Source organism: Hibiscus syriacus, unplaced genomic scaffold (genome assembly GCF_006381635.1).
Source record: "Hibiscus syriacus cultivar Baekdansim isolate YM2019G1 unplaced genomic scaffold, ASM638163v2 tig00113725_pilon, whole genome shotgun sequence".
Taxonomy (NCBI): domain Eukaryota; kingdom Viridiplantae; phylum Streptophyta; class Magnoliopsida; order Malvales; family Malvaceae; genus Hibiscus; species Hibiscus syriacus.
In genome coordinates this window covers 13258270-13274647 of record NW_024063471.1, presented here as the reverse complement: position 1 = coordinate 13274647, position 16378 = coordinate 13258270, and positions in this window count along the sequence as shown.

Below are 16378 nucleotides of genomic sequence, written 5' to 3'. Positions count from 1 at the left end.
TCTTTTTTTCCCTTAAGAGTATTCTTTCAAATCCATCAAAGGTAAATAATTTGGATCAAACTTTACCTTTTAATTTAACTTGTAATTTTCTCAATTAATACAACTGAAAATTAATTAGTACCGAAAGTGAAGTTCAAGGGTGCTAACCCTTCCTTGACTGTAACCGATTCCCGAATCCGACATATTTCTTGTAAGACGCAGATCAGGTAAGATGGTGTCCGATCAACCTAAATAATGTATTTTAAATGATCAGTGGCGGCTCTAACTTTTTTTCAAGTCGAAGCTCAATTTCGAGCCCTCCCGAAATACGGTTGCGACAATAGGAATATAAGGTAATATTTGTTTTAAGACCATTGAGAGAAAGAAAGACTAATTTTCTCTCATTTCTTTATTCTTCATAAATATTCTCTCTTATTTTTCTTCTAAATTCACGTGCTTGGTGAACCTTATAGCCTATTTTATGGAGGTTATTTTAAAGGTAATATTTGATTTATTTATATGTTGTCCATATTGTTTTTCAACAATATTTGATTTTGATAACTCCCCGGAATTCAGTCAAAAAAATATAATTTTTGGGACTCAATAGGAATGGTTGTAAAGTTATGGGGTTTAATTGAAGTTTCAAGGATTTAAAGTCAAAGCAAATTAATTATGTGGCCTAAATTGAAAAGAAGTTGTAAACTTTTGGGATTGAAATGAATACAATATAGAGTGGAAGGCTTGTTTGGAAGGGTCTCGTGAGTCTAGGGGCACTTGTGTAATTTAATCATTTCCCCAGTTAAAAATGAAAAGGTTTAATATAAAAATTAAGTGTTCAAACTATATCTAAAGTTAACCTTTGACGCCTAATTTTTTTTTTATTAAAAATAGGTTCCTGATGTTTTCTCTATTATACTTTTAGGTCATTGTTAAAAAAATACCGTCAAGCAACACATGTCATATTTATATTTTTAATATTTTAAATAAAATATTATTTTAAAATATTTAAAAATAAATAAATGTGATACGAGTTATTTAACAATTTTTTTAATGGTAGATAACTAAAAATATAACGGAGAAAACGTTAGGCAGATATTTAAAAAAAAAATTCAAGATGGCATCGAAGGGGAGGGGGTCGATCGTGACGTGTGTGCCTGTCTCCCATGGCATCTCTCCTGCTGTTGCTAAGTTATAATTTAGGCAATTAAAATGTTGTGTATAAATAGTAAATTTTAAGTATAATGGCTTAATTTTCATTTCGTTTACTTACCCGTTGAAATTATTTCTTTCCGCCTCTATTTTAGCGGACAATTTCTAGTAGTCGTTGTTCCGTTTGAGGTGAAGATAATCTTGAAAGGAAGATTTCGACATCCCTATCTTGGATCTGACCTCCAAACTTCGAGATAAGGTTACCATCAATGTAATTAGAGGAAGTTGAAGCTCTTTTCGTCATCATCCCTATCGTTATCGCTAAAGAGATTTCCCATCATGTTTCCCTTCTTTCTTTCCTTTTTAACTTTCCTCATTATTCTCCTTTTTTTTTGTTTCTGTCGCTTTGGTGATCGTTGTACACTTTATACTTTGGTGTGAGCCTTTGCCCCGTCGTATCTAGAACCTACCTTCGATAACCCTTGACCAATCTTAACCAACACACAAAACCCTAAACTACTAGGCCAGAGATACCAGCCCAACAACAAACCAACGTGTGAGCTTAAATTATGGCACTAGGCCTGCAACCCAACTAGCCCAAGTTTGAGTTAGCCCATTGGTGACGTATTAAGTTGACCTAGATGGAGGCCTAACCCGGTTTGGTTGAGCCTGGTCAAACCTACTTGAGCCATTGAACCGAGTCAAGTTGATCTGAACATTGAATGCGTTGACTTTGATCATTAACCTATATTAATTTTAACCAATAAGTCTCGTATTGTCCAATTATTGATATATAAATTCGAGAATATCCAATTGAGGATATACATCATTGTAATGTGTCATTGTCTTAAATCAATAGTAAATAACATCATAGTTGGCAAATAGAGTCAATACACCTCGAACTTTGAAGTATTTTATGATTTTCATAAGTGTGATGTTTTGTTGGTCTGATATGATTATATGATATGATATGATATTTGAATAATGAATAATGGGTTAATATGTGGCATGATATGATATTTGAGTATTAGATATTAAATTACTAAAATACCCAAGATTAGAAAATAAATTAAAAGCCTAAAAACTTAATAAATAATTTATAGTGAAGGAAGATAACTAAATTACCTTTATGAGTCAAAATAACAAAATACCTCTTATGGGTTATATTTAGAAACATGTTTTAAAATAACATTTTGAGTGAAAATGAATAAAAGGTTTCTTGATACATGCACCACAAGCCATAAAGTTAAGGATGATGAATTTACTATACCACTTGGCCCTATCACATGAGGTCAGACCAAACTTCTTAAAGACAAGCTTCAAATCGCAATTCAAGCATTCATCTGTAAGGGTGTAATAGTAGCAGATTTACAACAGCTTTTTGAAGGGGATCTAGTTGTTATCCTGCCAACATGTCTTATGGAGATACAACCCTCTGTCTTTTATCTTTCCAACGGTTCTTAAATCGCATCAATCTAATATCGGGAACTCAAGATACATTCATTTTACTGAAGACGCGCATGCAAAAATTCCTATACGAGATTAATACGTGATTTTGTAAATATTACGATTTTTCAATATTTATATTGATTATTTGTAATATAATTTAATATAGGATGATGCATTATCTTTTAGGATTAGATTTATTATTTTATTAGAAATTAAGGATAAGTTAAAACATTATTTTTAGTTATTATTATTTTATTAGGAATTAGAGTCAAAACATGTTTAGTTTTTTATTATTTTATTCATTAGTTATTTAGGACCTTTAGAACTCAGCCCCTATATAAAGGAGACTTCATTCAACTTTGTAAATCAGATTTCTTTGATTAATAATACAATGAGATTTCGTTTTTGCAAGTGTTGATTGCCTTGTGCCTTCGAAGATTCTTCTCTTGGAGTTCTTTCAAGTTCTTGTGGGGGAGATTAATCCTCACACTCCAATTTTCCTTTTCATCGCGACTAGGAGGGTTGGTTAGAGCCATATTATCGTGTTTTCCATTTCATTGCGATTAGGAGGGCTTGATAAGACACTTATCCATCTATTTTCCACAATTCCATCCTCACCATCATCATCTTTACCGTTCACCTTCATAAGGGAGATCTTTTGATTTCTTGGTTATCATACTTTATTTTCAATTTCTTTATCTTTTGTTTATCTTGTTCTAATCTTATTTCCTACCTTGTTTCCAGCACCTAAAAGAAACCCTAAGAACCCTACTTGCTGTCACCACCTTTCCCTATTCATTCCCCATTGTTCTTCATCGAGTCTAGAGCTTTCTAGGTTTGATTATTCAACAAGAGCAACGTTCATTAACCCGCCACCGCTTCCCTATCAATTGGTATCTGATTTGGGCCGATTCTTGGAAAGAAACAAGCAATCTTGCTTATTTTTGCACACAAAACCGTCAAGGTACCCCAACGGAGCTAGTTCACAAAAGATTCATCGTTTCAAGTTCTTTTTATTTAATTTTAATTTAGATTCAAATCCTTCTTGTTAGTTTTCTGTTTGTTTAAAAAAACAAAAAAAGGTAAAAAAAAAAGCCAAATTTTCAACAACAAAAAAAAATCAAACGAAGGAATTTATGGCTTATTTTCTCCAGATCTCATATTAACCCTATGAGTAATCTCCAGTCCAAAATTTATCCCAATCAGAGTTCATTAGAGCCTTCAAATACATCATTCAAGTTTCATCGGCATATTCGGTCTAGAATCTTGTCGAATTTCTTGAAAATTATACAGGAGGAATTTCGTGATAAAAATTTCCATATTGAAACTTCATATATTTAAGATCATTCACACAAAAAATCAGAATTTGTGGAGATCAAGAACATCTTCGAACAAAGTGATCACGAAAAATAGATTGTTTGAGGACTCACTGTTCAACAAAGTATACTGTATACTTCTGAATGTATTTGGTTCTGAAATTTTACAAATGGTTTTTTAACGCATCGAAAGACATTAAACAATTTTTCCAAAATTTTTGGACACCGTTAACCTCCTCAAAAACGTTGCTCAAGTTGATCCAGCGTTTTCTAGGTTTCTGGTTTGTTTTTTTTTCTTTGACTCTTAGTGCTTTAGGTTCTTTTGTTTTTCCTTTTTATTGTTCTTTTGCATTATCTAACACATTATATTTCTTGTGTTAGTAGGACTAAAGAGTTTGCATACTTCTTCCTTCTTTGCATTCTCGTTCTCTTAGAGTCTAACCTTTGTTTGGCCTCTTAGAGCTTTTAGGTTTTTCTTATTGCCTTTTCTAGTAATCAAACTCCGATACGAACTGTGGAACACTACTTGGTAAAGTGAGTTTAAAGAGTACAAGATTGACTTATTTGCCTCTCATTGTGTTACTTTCTTGGAGTGAATTGTGAGATTTCTTGCTTTGTTGAATTTACTTTCTTTTATTTTTATTCTACTTTAAAATCTTCTTTTGAGTGTTATAATTGCAGGATGGGCGACAATAACAACGAGACACTTTCTACTATCTTAGCCGCACTTGAACAACTCACAACTTCATTTGATTAACTTAACAATGTCGTGAAAGATCATGCTAATGGGCATACAATGGCTATATAAATTATGAGATTTGGATACTATTGGTTAACCATGGAAACTGATTGTATCAATCATGCCCGAAAATATCACAAGTGTCAAATTTATAGAGATATGATGCATACCCATCCTCATTCGTTACATGTGATGACAACTCTGTGGCCTTTCTCTATGTGGGACATAGATGTTATTTGAAAAATTTCGCCCAAATCTTCAAATGGACATCTCTTCATTGATAACAATAGACTATTTTACCAAATGGGCAGAATAGGCTTCTTATACAAATGTCACTCAGTCTATAGTCTGTAAATTTTTGAAAAAAGAAATCATATGTCGATATGGCCTACCAGAGAGGATTATTTCTGATAATGCTTTGAATATAAACAACAAGATGATGAAATCAATATGTGAGCAATTCAAAATAAAACATCATAATTCCACCACTTATCACCCGAAGATTAATGAGGCAGTAGAGTCGGCTAATAAAAACATCAAAAAACTTATAGAGAAGATGATTAAGACTTATAAGGATTGGTATGAGAAATTACCATATACTCTTTTGGTTTATAGAACTTCAGTACGAACGTCGACTAGGGCAACTCCGTTTTCTTTACCTTAGGGATGAAAGTTGTTCTACCTATTGAGGGTAGAAATTCCCTCACTTCGAGTTTTATCCAAAGTGAAGCTAGATGTGGAAGCATGGGAATAAGCCAGATATGACCAATTGAATTTAATTTAAGAAAAGAGATTGAAAGCTATTTTTCATGGCCAGATGTACCAAAAGCGTATGATACGAGCACATGATAAGAAAGTTCACCTTCGAGAGTATTAGGAATGAGATCTGGTGCTTAAAAAGATCCTACCTATTCAAAAGGAATTTTGAGGGAAATGGATGCCAAACTGGGAAGGACCTTATGTTATAAACAAAGCCTTTTCGGGAGGAGCTTTGGTTCTCGTTGAGATGGATGAACCAGAATTTCCCTACCCAGTTAACTCTGATGCGGTTAAAAGGTATTTTTCCTGAATAAAAAGGAGGGTTCAAGATGAACATCTGAAAAGGATGTCTTGAAACCAAAGGAGGTCTCAAGTTGAAAACCCGCAAAGGGCATCTTGAGTGTTATAATTCAGGATTCGTTCTTGGTGAAGATCATGGATTCATTGTATAGATTGAAAGAGTAATGGGTTGGGTAACAACATCAAGTGTTGATCAGTATTATGATTGAAGATATAAGATTCATTACTTGTTGATGGCACCAAACATCTGGAGATTTAGCATTATAAGAAGGAACTTCACACCCTTATACATTATTACGACTCTTGAGATCCTTTTGATAGAAGCTACACTTGAGTCACTTTGCTGAGTTCTAGTTCAAAAACATTTGTGCTATTGATAGTTGAAGATGCCTACTTATTTTTCTTTTACATTTTTTCAGTAAAAGTTTTCCATGTAATTACTTAAAAACTCTTTACATTTATATAAATAAAAAGAGATTTTTTCTTGTTAACTCTCCTTTTTGCAAGAATCTTGCTTTAAAAATTTAAAACATGTAGAGTTTAACCTGAAGTATATGAAATCATGGTGTATTATTGTACAAAAAGTTTTTGAAAAGTGCTGGTTTTCTGAAACTGATAATGGTTTTAACTTGTAAGTTTTTATAATGACATGATACAAGGAAAATAAAACTTGGAGTACATAGAAAGTTTCAACCATTTATCACTAATTTAGTGGTTGGTCACTGGTACTGGCGGGGTTCATAAAGAAAAAAAATAAAATCATATTTTGTTAAAGAATATGGGATCACGATTGTCAACTGGGGTTAATCGGTCATATATTTTGTGCCCAAGATGAAATCGAGATACAAGATGGAAAATAAGAGAGGGCCCTCATTCGGAAAAGGAAATACACTAAAATTACGTCATTGCACATATTTTAGGCATAAATAAGATCATGACATTCATAAATGCATAGTAACAAACATAATATCATATCTACATGTTTCTCAAAAGAAAGCTAAAGGTTGAAGATATTGAAACTCCAAGATAGGAGTAACCAATTCAAAATCCCTAAAAAGAGGAATATCCTAAGATTTTATGAGTCTGATCTCCCCGAAAGAGTAGTGGAACATATTCTTGTCATCTCAGATTTGGTCTTCCTAGCAAAGCAACTAATTAAATCAACCTCAATCTTAGCCTTCACAAAAGAGTAGTGAAGCTAATCAATATAAGCTTTCACAGAAGAGTAGTGAAGCAAACCAATTTCAGCCTTCACTGAAGAGTAGTGAAGCAAATCAATTTCATCATTCATAGAAGACTAGTGAAGCAAATTAATCAAAGGCTTCAAAAAAAGAGTATTGAAGCTAAACAAGATCAACTCTGATCTCTCCTGAATGAATAGTGGAGCAAACATGTCTTCTAAAGTAAATCAATCCTTTTTGGGAGGAGCTTTGGTTCTCGTTGAGATAGATGAACCAGAATTACCCTACCCAGTTAACTCCGATACGGTTAAAAGGTATTTTTCCTGAATGAAAAAAAGGAGGGTTCAAGACGAAAATCTGAAAAGGATGTCTTGAAACCAAAGGAGGTATCAAGTTTAAAACCCGCAAAGGGAAGCTTGAGTGTTATAATTCAGGATTCATTCTTGGTGAAGATCCTGGATTCATTGTATAGATTGAAAGAGTAATGGGTTGGGTAACAACATCAAGTGTTGATCAGTATTATGATTGAAGATATAAGATTCATTACTTGTTGATGGAACCCAATATCTGGAGATTTAGCATTATAGTAAGGAACTTCACACCCTTATACATTATTACGCCTCTCGAGATCCTTTTGACAGAAGCTACACTTGAGTCACTTTGCGGCATGCCAGTTCAAAAACATTTGTGCTATTGATAGTTGAAGATGCCTACTTATTTTTCTTTTACATTTTTTCAGTAAAAGTTTGCCATGTAATTACTTAAAAACTCTTTACATTTATATAAATAGAAAGATATTTTTTCTTGTTAACTCTCCTTTTTGCAAGCATCTTGCTTTGAAAATTTAAAACATGTAGTTTAACTTGAAGTATATGAAATCATGGTGTATTATTGTACAAAAAGTTTTTGAAAAGTGCTGGTTTTCTGAAACTGATAATGGTTTTAACTTGTAAGTTTTTATAATGACATGATACATGGAAAATAAAACTTGGAGTACATAGAAAGTTTCAACCATTTGTCACTAATTTAGTGGTTGGTCACTGGTACTGGCGGGGTTCATAAAGAAAAAAAACTAAAATCATATTTTGTTAAAGAATATGGGATCAAGATTGTCAACTGGGGTTAATTGGTCATATATTTTGTGCCCAAGAAGAAATCGAGATACAAGATGGACAATAAGAGAGGGCCCTTATTCGGAAAAGGAAATACACTAAAATTACATCATTGCACACATTTTAGGCATAAATAAGATCATGACATTCATAAATGCGTAGTAACAAACATAATATCATATCTACATGTTTCTCAAAAGAAAACTGAAGGTTGAAGATATTGAAACTCCAAGATAGGAGTAACCAATTCAAAATCCCTAAAAAGAGGGATATCCTAAGATTTTATGAGTCTGATCTCCCCGAAAGAGTAGTGGAACATATTCTTTTCATCTCAGATTTGGTCTTCCTAGCAAAGCAACTAATTAAATCAACCTCAATCTTAGCCTTCACAGAAGAGTAGTGAAGCTAATCAATATAAGCCTTCACAGAAGAGTAGTGAAGCAAACCAATTTCAGCCTTCACTGAAGAGTAGTGAAGCAAATCAATTTCATCATTCATAGAAGAGTAGTGAAGTAATTTAATCCAATCTTTCACAAAAAGAGTAGTGAAGCTAAACAAGATCAAGTCTGATCTCTCCTGAATGAATAGTGGAACAAACACGTCTTCTAAAGTAAATCAATCCTTTTTGGGAGGAGTTTTGGTTCTCGTTGAGATAGATGAACCAGAATTACCCTACCCAGTTAACTCCGACGCGGTTAAAAGGAATTTTTCCTGAATGAAAAAAGGAGGTTTCAAGACAAAAATCTGAAAAGGATGTCTTGAAACCAAAGGAGGTCTCAAGTTGAAAACCCGCAAAGGGAAGCTTGAGTGTTATAATTCAGGATTCGTTCTTGGTGAAGATCCTGGATTCATTGTATATATTGAAAGAGTAATGGGTTGGGTAACAACATCAAGTGTTGATCAGTATTATGATTGAAGATATAAGATTCATTACTTGTTGATGGAACCCAACATCTGGAGAATTAGCATTATAGTAAGGAACTTCACACCCTTATACATTATTAGGACTCTCGAGATCCTTTTGACAGAAGCTACACTTGAGTCACTTTGCGGCATGCCAGTTCAAAAACATTTGTGCTATTGATAGTTGAAGATGCCTACTTATTTTTCTTTTACATTTTTTCAGTAAAAGTTTTCCATGTAATTACTTAAAAACTCTTTACATTTATATAAATAAAAAGAGATTTTTTCTTGTTAACTCTCCTTTTTGCAAGCATCTTGCTTTGAAAATTTAAAACATGTAGTTTAACTTGAAGTATATGAAATAATGGTGTATTATTATACAAAAAGTTTTTGAAAAGTGCAGGTTTTCTGAAACTGATAATGGTTTTAACTTGTAAGTTTTATAATGACATGATACATGGGAAATAAAACTTGGAGTACATAGAAAGTTTCAACCATTTGTCACTAATTTAGCGGTTGGTCACTGGCACTGGCGAGGTTCATAAAGAAAAAAAATCTAAAATCATATTTTGTTAAAGAATATGGGATCAAGATTGTCAACTGGGGTTAATTGGTCATATATTTTGTGCCCAAGATGAAATCGAGATACAAGATGGACAATAAGAGAGGGCCCTCATTCGGAAAAGGAAATACACTAAAATTACGTCATTGCACACATTTTAGGCATAAATAAGATCATGGCATTCATAAATGCATAGTAACAAACATAATATCATATCTACATGTTTCTCAAAATAAAGCTGAATGTTGAAGATATTGAAACTCCAAGATAGGAGTAACCAATTCAAAATCCCTAAAAAGAGGGATATCCTAAGATTTTATGAGTCTGATCTCCCCGAAAGAGTAGTGGAACATATTCTTTTCATCTCAGATTTGGTCTTCCTAGCAAAGCAACTAATTAAATCAACCTCAATCTTAGCCTTCATAGAAGAGTAGTGAAGCTAATCAATATAAGCCTTCACAGAAGAGTAGTGAAGCAAACCAATTTCAGCCTTCACTGAAGAGTAGTGAAGCAAATCAATTTCATCATTCATAGAAGAGTAGTGAAGTAAATTAATCCAATCTTTCTCAAAAAGTGTAGTGAAGCTAAACAAGATCAAGTATGATTTCTCCTGAATGAATAGTGGAGCAAACACGTCTTCTAAAGTAAATCAATCCTTTTTGGGAGGAGCTTTGGTTCTCGTTGAGATAGATGAACCAGAATTACCCTACCCAGTTAACTCCGACGCGGTTAAAAGGAATTTTTCCTGAATGAAAAAAGGAGGTTTCAAGACAAAAATCTGAAAAGGATGTCTTGAAACCAAAGGAGGTCTCAAGTTGAAAACCCGCAAAGGGAAGCTTGAGTGTTATAATTCAGGATTCGTTCTTGGTGAAGATCCTGGATTCATTGTATACATTGAAAGAGTAATGGGTTGGGTAACAACATCAAGTGTTGATTAATATTATGATTGAAGATATAAGATTCATTACTTGTTGATGGCACCCAACATCTGGAGATTTAGCATTATAGTAAGGAACTTCACACCCTTATACATTATTAGGACTCTCGAGATCCTTTTGACAGAAGCTACACTTGAGTCACTTTGCGGCATGCCAGTTCAAAAACATTTGTGCTATTGATAGTTGAAGATGCCTACTTATTTTTCTTTTACATTTTTTTAGTAAACGTTTGCCATGTAATTACTTAAAAACTCTTTACATTTATATAAATAAAAAGAGATTTTTTCTTGTTAACTCTCCTTTTTGCAAGCATCTTGCTTTGAAAATTTAAAACATGTAGTTTAACATGAAGTATATGAAATCATGGTGTATTATTGTACAAAAAGTTTTTGAAAAGTGCAGGTTTTCTGAAACTGATAATGGTTTTAACTTGTAAGTTTTTATAATGACATGATACATGGAAAATAAAACTTGGAGTACATAGAAAGTTTCAACCATTTGTCACTAATTTAGTGGTTGCTCACTGGTACTGGCGGGGTTCATAAAGAAAAAAAAAACTAAAATCATATTTTGTTAAAGAATATGGGATCAAGATTGTCAACTGGGGTTAATTGGTCATATATTTTATGCCAAAGATGAAATCGAGATACAAGATGGACAATAAGAGAGGGCCCTCATTCGGAAAAGGAAATACACTAAAATTACGTCATTGCACACATTTTAGGCATAAATAAGATCATGGCATTCATAAATGCATAGTAACAAACATAATATCATATCTACATGTTTCTCAAAATAAAGCTGAATGTTGAAGATATTGAAACTCCAAGATAGGAGTAACCAATTCAAAATCCCTAAAGAGAGGGATATCCTAAGATTTTACGAGTCTGATCTCCCCGAAAGAGTAGTGGAACATATTCTTGTCATCTCAGATTTGGTCTTCCTAGCAAAGCAACTAATTAAATCAACCTCAATCTTAGCCTTCATAGAAGAGTAGTGAAGCTAATCAATATAAGCCTTCACAGAAGAGTAGTGAAGCAAACCAATTTCAGCCTTCACTGAAGAGTAGTGAAGCAAATCAATTTCATCATTCATAGAAGAGTAGTGAAGTAAATTAATCCAATCTTTCTCAAAAAGTGTAGTGAAGCTAAACAAGATCAAGTATGATTTCTCCTGAATGAATAGTGGAGCAAACACGTCTTCTAAAGTAAATCAATCCTTTTTGGGAGGAGCTTTGGTTCTCGTTGAGATAGATGAACCAGAATTACCCTACCCAGTTAACTCCGACGCGGTTAAAAGGTATTTTTCCTGAATGAAAAAAGGAGGTTTTAAGACAAAAATCTGAAAAGGATGTCTTGAAACCAAAGGAGGTCTCAAGTTGAAAACCCGCAAAGGGAAGCTTGAGTGTTATAATTCAGGATTCGTTCTTGGTGAAGATCCTGGATTCATTGTATATATTGAAAGAGTAATGGGTTGGGTAACAACATCAAGTGTTGATCAGTATTATGATTGAAGATATAAGATTCATTACTTGTTGATGGAACCCAACATCTGGAGAATTAGCATTATAGTAAGGAACTTCACACCCTTATACATTATTAGGACTCTCGAGATCCTTTTGACAGAAGCTACACTTGAGTCACTTTGCGGCATGCCAGTTCAAAATCATTTGTGCTATTGATAGTTGAAGATGCCAACTTATTTTTCTTTTACACTTTTTCAGTAAAATTTTTCCATGTAATTACTTAAAAACTCTTTACATTTATATAAATAAAAAGAGATTTTTTCTTGTTAACTCTCCTTTTTGTAAGCATCTTGCTTTGAAAATTTAAAACATGTAGTTTAACTTGAAGTATATGAAATAATGGTGTATTATTGTACAAAAAGTTTTTGAAAAGTGCAGGTTTTCTGAAACTAATAATGGTTTTAACTTGTAAGTTTTATAATGACATGATACATGGAAAATAAAACTTGGAGTACATAGAAAGTTTCAACCATTTGTCACTAATTTAGCGGTTGGTCACTGGTACTGGCGAGGTTCATAAAGAAAAAAATTCTAAAATCATATTTTGTTAAAGAATATGGGATCAAGATTGTCAACTGGGGTTAATTGGTCATATATTTTGTGCCCAAGATGAAATCGAGATACAAGATGGACAATAAGAGAGGGCCCTCATTCGGAAAAGGAAATACACTAAAATTACGTCATTGCACACATTTTAGGCATAAATAAGATCATGATATTCATAAATGCAGAGTAATAACATAATATATCTACATGTTTCTCAAAAGAAAGCTAAAGGTTGAAGATATTGAAACTCCAAGATAGGAGTAACCAATTCAAAATCCCTAAAAAGAGGGATACCCTAAGATTTTATGAGTCTGATCTCCCCGAAAGAGTAGTGGAACATATTCTTGTCATCTCATATTTGGTCTTCCTAGCAAAGCAACTAATTAAATCAACCTCAATCTTAGCCTTCACAGAAGAGTAGTGAAGCTAATCAATATAAGCCTTCACAGAAGAGTAGTGAAGAAAACCAATTTCAGCCTTCACTGAAGAGTAGTGAAGCAAATCAATTTCATCACTCATAGAAGAGTAGTGAAGCAAATTAATCCAAGCCTTCACAAAAAGAGTAGTGAAGCTAAACAAGATCAAGTCTGATCTCTCCTGAATGAATTGTGGAGCAAACAGGTCTTCTAAAGTAAATTAATCCTTTTTGGGAGGAGCTTTGGTTCTCGTTGAGATAGATGAACCAGAATTACCCTACACAGTTAACTCCGATGCGATTAAAAGGTATTTTTCCTGAATGAAAAAAGGAGGATTCAAGACGAAAATCTGAAAAGGATGTCTTGAAACCAAAGAAGGTCTCAAGTTGAAAACCCGCAAAGGGAAGCTTGAGTGTTATAATTCAGGATTCGTTCTTAGTGAAGATCCTGGATTCATTGTATAGATTGAAAGAGTAATGGGTTGGGTAACAACATCAAGTGTTGATTAATATTATGATTGAAGATATAAGATTCATTACTTGTTGATGGCACCCAACATCTGGAGATTTAGCATTATAGTAAGGAACTTCACACCCTTATACATTATTAGGACTCTCGAGATCCTTTTGACAGAAGCTACACTTGAGTCACTTTGTGGCATGCCAGTTCAAAAACATTTGTGCTATTGATAGTTGAAGATGCCTACTTATTTTTCTTTTACATTTTTTTAGTAAACGTTTGCCATGTAATTACTTAAAAACTCTTTACATTTATATAAATAAAAAGAGATTTTTTCTTGTTAACTCTCCTTTTTGCAAGCATCTTGCTTTGAAAATTTAAAACATGTAGTTTAACTTGAAGTATATGAAATCATGGTGTATTATTGTACAAAAAGTTTTTGAAATGTGCAGGTTTTCTGAAACTGATAATGGTTTTAACTTGTAAGTTTTTATAATGACATGATACATGGAAAATAAAACTTGGAGTACATAGAAAGTTTCAACCATTTGTCACTAATTTAGTGGTTGGTCACTGGTACTGGCGGGGTTCATAAAGAAAAAAAAACTAAAATCATATTTTGTTAAAGAATATGGGATTAAGATTGTCAACTGGGGTTAATTGGTCATATATTTTATTCCCAAGATGAAATCGAGATACAAGATGGACAATAAGAGAGGGCCCTCATTCGGAAAAGGAAATACACTAAAATTATGTCATTGCACACATTTTAGGCATAAATAAGATCATGACATTCATAAATGCATAGTAACAAACATAATATCATATCTACATGTTTCTCAAAATAAAGCTGAAGGTTGAAGATATTGAAACTCCAAGATAGGAGTAACCAATTCAAAATCCCTAAAAAGAGGGATATCCTAAGATTTTATGAGTCTGATCTCCCCGAAAGAGTAGTGGAACATATTCTTGTCATCTCAGATTTGGTCTTCCTAGCAAAGCAACTAATTAAATCAACCTCAATCTTAGCCTTCATAGAAGAGTAGTGAAGCTAATCAATATAAGCCTTCACAGAAGAGTAGTGAAGCAAACCAATTTCAGCCTTCACTGAAGAGTAGTGAAGCAAATCAATTTCATCATTCATAGAAGAGTAGTGAAGCAAATTAATCCAAGCCTTCACAAAAAGAGTAGTGAAGCTAAACAAGATCAAGTCTGATCTCTCCTGAATGAATAGTGGAGCAAACAGGTCTTCTAAAGTAAATCAATCCTTTTTGGGAGGAGCTTTGGTTCTCGTTGAGATAGATGAACCAGAATTACCCTACCCAGTTAACTCCGATGCGGTTAAAAGGCATTTTTCCTGAATGAAAAAAGGAGGGTTCAAGACGAAAATCTGAAAAGGATGTCTTGAAACCAAAGGAGGTCTCAAGTTGAAAACCCGCAAAGGGAAGCTTGAGTGTTATAATTCAGGATTAGTTCTTGGTGAAGATCCTGGATTGATTGTATAGATTGAAAGAGTAATGGGTTGGGTAACAATATCAAGTGTTGATCAGTATTATGACTAAAGATATAAGATTCATTACTTGTTGATGGCACCCAACATCTAGAGATTTAGCATTATAGTAAGGAACTTCACACCCTTATACATTATTACGACTCTCGAGATCCTTTTGACAGAAGCTACACTTGAGTCACTTTGTGGCATGCCAATTCAAAAACATTTGTGCTATTGATAGTTGAAGATGTCTACTTATTTTTCTTTTACATTTTTTTAGTAAAAGTTTGCCATGTAATTACTTAAAAACTCTTTACATTTATATAAATAAAAAGAGATTTTTTCTTGTTAACTCTCCTTTTTGCAAGCATCTTGCTTTGAAAATTTAAAACATGTAGTTTAACTTGAAGTATATGAAATCATGGTGTATTATTGTACAAAAAGTTTTTGAAAAGTGTAGGTTTTCTGAAGCCGATAATGGTTTTAACTTGTAAGTTTTTATAATGACATGATATATGGAAAATAAAACTTGGAGTATATAGAAAGTTTCAACCATTTGTCACTAATTTAGTGGTTGGTCACTGGTACTGGCAGGGTTCATAAAGAAAAAAAACTAAAATCATAATTTGTTAAATAATATCGGATCAATATTGTCAACTGGGGTAAATTGGTCATATATTTTGTGCCCAAGATGAAATCGAGATACAAGATGGAGAATAAGAGAGTGCCTTCATTCGAAAAATGAAGTACACTAAAATTGCTTCATTGCACACATTTTAGGCATAAATAAGATCATGACATTCATAAATGCATAGTAACAAACATAATATCATATCTACATGTTTCTCAAAAGAAAGATGAAGGTTGAAGATATTGAAACTCGAAGATAGGAGTAACCAATTCAAAATCCCTAAAAAGAGGGATATCCTAAGATTTTATGATTCTGATCTCCCCGAAAGAGTAGTGGAACATATTCTTGTCATCTCAGATTTGGTCTTCATAGCAAAGCAACTAATTAAATCAACCTCAATCTTAGCCTTCACAGAAGAGTAGTGAAGTTAATCAATATAAGCCTTCATAGAAGAGTAGTGAAGAAAACCAATTTCAGCCTTCACTGAAGAGTAGTGAAGCAAATCAATTTCATCATTCATAGAAGAGTAGTGAAGCAAATTAATCCAAGCCTTCACTAAAAGAGTAGTGAAGCTAAACAAGATCAAGTCTGATATCTCCTGAATGAATAGTGGAGCAAACACGTCTTCTAAAGTAAATCAATCCTTTTTGGGAAGAGCTTTGGTTTTCATTGAGATAGATGAACCAGAATTACCCTACCCAGTTAACTCCGATGCGGTTAAAAGGTATTTTTCCTGAATGAAAAAAGGAGGGTTCAAGACGAAAATCTGAAAAGGATGTCTTGAAACCAAAGGAGGTCTCAAGTTGAAAACCCGCAAAGGGAAGCTTGAGTGTTATAATTCAGGATTCGTTCTTGGTGAAGATCCTGGATTCATTGTATATATTGAAAGAGTAATGGGTTGGGTAACAACATCAAGTGTTGA